The sequence below is a fragment of the Heterodontus francisci genome, chromosome 21, assembly GCF_036365525.1.
Source record: "Heterodontus francisci isolate sHetFra1 chromosome 21, sHetFra1.hap1, whole genome shotgun sequence".
Lineage (NCBI taxonomy): Eukaryota > Metazoa > Chordata > Chondrichthyes > Heterodontiformes > Heterodontidae > Heterodontus > Heterodontus francisci.
This window is the reverse complement of record NC_090391.1, coordinates 8,588,226-8,596,018: the sequence shown is the minus strand read 5'-3', so window position 1 is coordinate 8,596,018 and position 7,793 is coordinate 8,588,226.

The following is a 7,793-nucleotide window of genomic DNA, read 5'->3' as shown; positions in this document are numbered from 1 at the left end:
GTCCACCACCATTCATGGCTGGATGTTGCAGGACTGCAGAGCTTCAGTCTGATCCGTTGGTTATGGGATCGCTTAGCTCTGTCTATCGCATGCTGTTTATGCAATTTGGCATGCAGATTGTGTTGTAGCTTCACCAGGTTGACACCTCATTTTGAGGTATGCCTGTTGCTGGTCCTGGCATGCCCTACTGCACTTCTCATTGAACCAGGATTGGTCTTCTGGCTTGATGGTAATGGTAGAGTGGGGGATATGCCGGGCCATGAGGTTGCAGATTGCGGTTGTGTGCAGTTCTGCTGCTGTTGATGGCCCACAGCAGATGGATGCCCAGTTTTGCATTGCTAGATCTGTTCGAACTCTGTCCCATTTAGCCAGGTGATAGTGCCACACAACACGATGGACGGTATCCTCAATGAGAAGGCGGGACTTCATCTCCACAAGGACTGTGCGGTGCTCAGTCCTACCAATGCTGTCATGGACAGAAGCATCTGCAGCAGGCAGATTTGTGAGGACGAGGTCAAGTACGTTTTTCCCTTGTGTTGGTTCCCCCACCACCTGCTGCACACCCAGTCTCGCAGCTCTGTCCTTTAGGACTCGGCCAGCTCGGTCAGTAGTGGTGCTACCGAGCCACTCTTGGTGATGGACATTGAAGTCCCCCATCGAGAGTACATTTTGTGCCCTTGCCACCCTCAGTACGTCCTCCAAGTGGTGTTCAACATGGTGGAGTACTGAGTCATCAGCTGAGGCAGGGCGGTAGGTGATAATCAGTAGGAGATTACCTTACCCATGTTTGACCTGATGTCATGAGACTTCATGGGCTCCGCCGGCGATTTTGAGGACTCCCAGGGCAACTCCCGCCCTATTGTATACCACTGTCCCGCCACCTCTGGTGGGTCTGTCCTGCCGGTGGGACAGGACATATCTGGGCATGGTGATGGCAGTGCCTGGGACATTGTCTGTAAGGTATGATTCCATGAGTATGACTATGTCAGGCTGTTGCTTGGCTGGTCTGTATGACAGCTCACCCAACTTTGGCACAAGCCCCCATATGTTAGTAAGGAGGACTTTGCAGGGTTGACAGAGCTGGGTTTGCCGTTGTCGTTTCCGCTTCCAATGTCGATGCCGGGTGGTCCGTCTGGTTTCATTCCTTTTTATTGTCTTCGTAGCGGTTAGCTACAACTGAGTGGCTTGCTAGGCCATTTCAGAGGGCATGTAGGGGCTAACCACATTGCTGTGTGTCTGGAGTCACATATAGACCAGAGCACCTTCCGTAAAGGATATTAGTGAACCAGATGGATTTTTAAAGCAATCGACAATGGTTTCATGGGAATCATGAGACTAGCTTTTAATTCCAGATTTATTATTTAAATTCAGATTCCACCTTCTGCTGTGGTGGGATTCGAACACATGTTCCCACTGAAATACCCTGGGTCTCTGGGTTACTAGTCCAGTGATAATACTGCTACGCCACTGCCTACCCATACACACCTTGGTCTATATCCCCTGTGGCTTCAAAAACAGCTTTGCATATCATGATGTTCAGCATACTGTTAGATCTCTGGAGTTTTCTCTTCCCACCACCTTTATCGCCTAGCATTTTTCTGGATTTGTCTTTCGAGTGTCAGCCTTGAGTTGCTGGAACTTTGGGTTGCTCTGTCAGGCAATGAAGCCAGCTCGTTTTTGTTCCAGGAGATCACAGCAGTGTTTACATCGAACCAGTCCTAGTGATGACGGTTCTGGAACCCAATGGGCTGGATACAGTATTCGAGTACCGCTGACTACCTTTGTTCCCACTACTCTGAAATAGAGTTGGATGTGTGAAGATTTTCCAGATTCATTTTAAGCTGCACTTGAATTCCTCTCTAGGTTGGGCTGCTTGTGGGATGAGACATTGATCATCTTCTTCTAGAAATGGTCTGTCTTGCGTAGCTTTCGTGCTAAATGGATGTTCATCACTGATCAAACAGGCCGATGATTTTTCCAGTAGAGATCAGTTTACTGCACGTATCGAGTGATACAACGATCACTTTGATCTTTGATGCAAAGACTGGTATAATCCGGGAGTTGCCAGTGATTTAATCTGGACGAGAGTTGCTGTTAATATTGTATTCTATTTCCCTCACCTCTAATCTGAGATGCCTCCATGTGATTTTGTATTTGTCCTTCTGGTAAAAGAAGGTATTTGCTATCATGAGGCCATGTTGAGTACGCTTTGTCAGCAGGAGGACATTCTTTACATTGTTTTTTCTCCCCCATGGCTCCTCTCCAGACATCGGATTCATGGCCAACCCTGGAATTAAAGTCCCTCAGAAGGATGATCTTCTCTTCTGGGTAAGTGAGTTTACAACTTATATAAACTTACCTTTTTGTTTCAGCAGTTTCTTTTTGCAGCGGCGACAGGGAGAGTGTGGTGGCAGCTGGGTAAGTGAGTTGACAACTAATATAAACTTACCTTTTTGTTTCGGCAGTTTCTTTTTGCAGCGGCGACAGGGAGAGCGAAGTGGCAGCTGGGTAAGTAAGTCCTATATATTTAGGCAGCGGCTGAAACCGAGACACTACACGTGTAGTGTCTCCAACCCGCCCTCCTCCTCGAACCAAAAAAAAGGACTCGGTGGTGTGCAGATCAGGTAAGGCTTTTACTATTTTTTTTTGTATGATTGGTAAAAATTTTTCATTCCTTTTTCATTTATCAAAGTTAAGAATAAGTTAAGCTGAAGATTAAAAGTGGCAGGAGATCTCAGACCCGTGTTATGCTCCTCTTCCTCAATGTGGGAGCTCAGGGACACGGCTGATGTCCCTGACTCCTTCACGTGCTGGAAGTATGTCCAGCTGCAGCTCTTGTTAGACTTCATGACGGCTCTGGAGCTGCGGATGGACTCACTTTTTTAGAATTAGAACATTACAGCGCAATACAGGCCCTTCGACCCTCGATGTTGCGCCGACCTGTGAAACCATCTGACCTACACTATTCCATTTTCATCCATATGTCTATCCAATGACCACTTAAATGCCCTTAAAGTTGGCGAGTCTACTACTGTTGCAGGCAGGGCGTTCCACGCCACTACTACTCTCTGAGTAAAGAAACTACCTCTAACATCTGTCCTATATCTATCACCCCTCAACTTAAAGCTATGTCCCCTCGTGTTTGCCATCACCATCCGAGGAAAAAGACTCTCACTATCCACAATATCTAACCCTCTGATTGTCTTGTATGTCTCTATTAAGTCACCTCTCCTCCTCCATCTCTCCAACGAAAACAACCTCAAGTCCCTCAGCCTTTCCTCTGAAGACCTTCCCTCCATACCAGGCAACATCCTAGTAAATCTCTTCTGCACCATTTCCATAGCTTCCACATCCTTCCTATAATGCGGTGACCAGAACTGCATGCAATACTCCAGGTGCAGTGTCACCAGAGTTTTGTACAGTTGCAGCATGACCTCGTGGCTCCGAAACTCGATCCCCCTACTACTAAAAGCTAACACACCATATGCCTTCTTAACAGCCCTATTAACCTGGGTAGCAACTTTCAGGGATTTATGTGCCTGGACACCAAGATCTCTCTGTTCATCCACACTACCAAGAATCTTCCCATTAGCCCAGTGCTCTGCATTCCTGTTACTCCTTCCAAAGTGAATCACCTCACACCTTTCCGCATTAAACTCCATTTGCCATCTCGCAGCCCAGCTCTGCAGCCTATCTATGTCCCTCTGTACCCTACAACATCCTTCGGCACTATCCACAACTCCACCGACCTTCGTGTCATCCGCAAATTTACTAACCCACCCTTCTACACCCTCTTCCAGGTCATTTATAAAAATGACAAACAGCAGTGGCCCAAAAACAGATCCTTGCGGTACACCACTAGTAACTAAACTCCAGGATGAACATTTGCCATCAACCACCACCCTCTGTCTTCTTTCAGCTAGCCAATGTCTGATCCAAAGCTCTAAACCACCTTCAACCCCATACTTCCGTATTTTCTGCAATAGCCTACCGTGGGGAACCTTATCAAACGCCTCATTGAAATACACATACACCACATCCACTGCTTTACCCTCATCCACCTGTTTGGTCACCTTCTCGAAAAACTCAATAAGGTTTGTGAAGCACGACCTACCCTTCACAAAACCGTGCTGACTATCGCTAATGAACTTATGATTTTCAAGATGATTATAAATCCTATCTCTTATAACCTTTTCCAACATTTTACCCACAACCGAAGTAAGGCTCACAGTTCTATAATTACCAGGGCTGTCTCTACTCCCCTTCTTGAACAAGGGGACAACATTTGCTATCCTCCAGTCTTCCGGCACTATTCCTGTCGACAATGACGACATAAAGATCAAGGACAAAGGGTCTGCAATCTCTTCCCTGGCTTCCCAGAGAATCCTAGCATATATCCCATCTGGCCCAGGGGACTTATCTACTTTCACACTTTCCAAAATTGCTAACACCTCCTCCTTGTGAACCTCAATCCCATCTAGCCTCGTCGTCTGAATCTCAGTATTCTCAGCAACATTTTCTTTCTCTACTGTAAATACTGACGAAAAATATTCATTTAACGCTTCCCCTATCTCCTCTGATTCCACACACAACTTCCCACTACTATCCTTGATTGGGGTTAATCTAACTCTAGTCATTCTTTAATTCCTGATATACCTATAGAAAGCCTTCCGGTTTTCCTTGATCCTATCCGCCAATGACTTCTGGTGTCCTCTCCTTGCTCTTCTTAGATCTTCCTTTCGATCCTTCCTGGCTAGCTTGTAACTCTCAAGCGCCCGAACTGAGCCTTCACGTCTCATTCGAACATAAGCATTCTTCTTCCTCTTGACAAGCGCTTCAACTTCTTTAGTAAACCACAGTTCCCTCGCTCGACAAATTCCTCCCTGCCTGACAGGTACATACTTATCAAGGACACGCAGTAGCTGGTCCTTGAATAAGCTCCACATTTCGATTGTGCCCATCCCCTGCAGTTTCCTTCCCTATCCTACGCATCCTAAATCTTGCCTAATCGCAGCATAATTTCCTTTCCCCCAGCTATAATTCTTGCCCTGCGGTATATACCTGTCCCTGCCCATCACTAAGGTAGACCTAACCGAATTGTGATCACTATCACTATCACTTTGGAGCATCCGCGATGCTGAGGAGGTCGTGGAGAGCACGTTTAGTGAATTGGTCACACCGCAGATTAGGATTGCTGAAGGAGAAAGGGAATGGGTGACCAAAAGGCAGAGAAAGATCAGGAAGGCAGCGCAGGTGTCGCCTGCGGTCATCTCCCTCCAAAACAGGTGTACCGTTTTGGATACTGTTGAGGGAGATGGCTCACCAGGGGAAGGCAGCAGTAGCCAGTTTCATGGCACCGTGGCTGCTCTGCTGTTTGGAAGGGCGGGAAAAAGTGTGGAAGGGCTATACTCATCGGGGATTCGATTGTCAGGGGAGTAGCTAGGCGGTTCTGTCGTCGAAAACGAGACTCCCGAAAGTTATGTTGCCTCCCAGGTGCAAGCGTCAGGGATGTCTCAGATCGGCTGCATAACATTCTGAAGGGGAGGGTGAACAGCCAGTTGTCGTTGTGCACATAGGCACCAAAGACATAGGTAAAAAACGGGATGAGGTCCTACAAGCAGAATTTAGGGAGTTAGGAGCCAAGTTAAATATTAGGACCTCAGAGGTAGTAATCTCAGGATGACTACCAGTGCCACGTGATAGTCAGAGTAGAAATGAAAGAATAGTCAGGATGAATGCGTGGCTTGAGAGATGGTGCAAGAGGGAGGGGTTCAGATTTTGGGACACTGGTACCGGTTCTGTGGGAGGTGGAACTATTACAAATTGGACGGTCTACACCTGGGCCGGACTGGAACAAATGTCCTTGGAGGTGCTTTTGCTAACGCTGTTGGGGAGGGTTTAAACGAATGTGGCAGGGGGATGGGAACCAAATGAGGAGGTCAGTGGACAGTAAGGAGGTTATAACTAAAGCCTGTAAGGAACTAGATAATGAAGTCAGCGTGACTAAGGGAAAGAGTAGACAGGGAGCAGATGATGAACTCCAAGGGACTGGCGGTCTGAGGTGCATTTGTTTTAATGCAAGAAGTGTAGCAGGTAAGGCAGATGAACTTAGGGCTTGGATGAGTATGGTGTTATTGCTATGACTGAGACTTGGTTGAGGGAAGGGCATGATTGGGAACTAAATATCCCAGGATATCGATGCTTCAGGCGGGATAGAGAGGGAGGTAAAAGGGGTGGAGGAGTTGCATTACTGGTCAAAGAGGATATCACAGCTGTGCTGAAGGAGGGCACTATGGAGGACCCGAGCAGTGAGGCAATATGGGCAGAACTCAGAAATAGGAAGGGTGTGGTAACAATGTTGGGGCTGTACTACAGGCGTCCCAACAGCGAGCGTGAGATAGAGGTACAAATATGTAAACAGATTATGGAAAGATGTAGGAGCAACAGGGTGATGGTGATAGGAGATTTTAATTTTCCCAACATTGACTGGGATTCACTTAGTGTTAGAGGTGTAGATGGAGCAGAATTTGTAAGGAACATCCAGGAGGGTTTTCTAGAGCAGTATGTAAATAGTGCAACTCGGGAAGGGGCCATACTGGACCTGGTGTTGTGGAATGAGCCCGGCCAGGTGGTTGAAGTTTCAGTAGGGGACTACTTTGGGAATAGTGATCACAATTCCGTAGGTTTTAGAATACTCATGGACAAAGACGAGAGTGGTCCTAAAGGAAGAGTGCTAAATTGGGGGAAGGCCAACTGTACCAAAATTCGGCAGGAGCTCGGGAATGTAGATTGGGAGCAGCTGTTTGAAGGTAAATCCACATTTGATATGTGGGAGGCTTTTAAAGAGAGGTTGATTAGCGTGCAGGAGAGACATGTTCCTGTGAAAATGAGGGATAGAAATGGCAAGATTAAGGAACCATGGATGACAGGTGAAATTGTGAGACTTGCTAAGAGGAAAAAGGAAGCATGCATAAGGTCCAGGAGGCTGAAAAAGACGAAGCTTTGAAATAATATCGGGAATGTAGGACCAATCTGAAATGAGGAATTAAGAGGGCTAAAAGGGGTCATGAAATATCTTTAGCAAACAGGATTAAGGAAAATCCCAAAGACTTTTATTCATATATTAGGGGCAAGAGGGTAACTGGAGAAAGGATTGGCCGACTCAAGGACAATGGAGGAAAGTAATGCGTGGAGTCAGAGAAAATGGGTGAGATTCTAAACGAGTACTTTGCATCGGTATTCACCGAGGAGAGGTACATGACGGATGTTGAGGTTAGGGACAGATGTTTGATTACTCTAGGTCAAGTCGGCATAAGGAGGGAGGAAGTGTTGGGTATTATAAAAGGCATTAAGGTAGACAAGTCCCCAGGTCCGGATGGGATCTATCCCATGTTACTGAGTGAAGCGAGAGAGGAATAGCTGGGGCCTTAACAGATATCTTTACAGCATCCTTAAACACGAGTGAGGTCCCGGAGGACTGGAGAATTGCTAATGTTGTCCCCTTGTTTCAGAAGGGTAGCAGGGATAATCTAGGCAATTATAGACCGGTGAGCCTGACATCAGTGGTAGGGAAGCTTCTGGAGAAGATACTGAGGGATATGATCTATTCCCATTTGGAAGAAAATGGGCTTATCAGTGATAGGCAACATGATTTTGTGCAGGGTAGGTCATGTCTTAACAACTTAATAGAATTCTTTGAGGAAGTGACAAAGTTGATTGATGAGGGAAGGGCTGTAGATGTCATATACATGGACTTCAGTAAGGCGTGATAAGGTTCCCCATGGTAGGCTGAT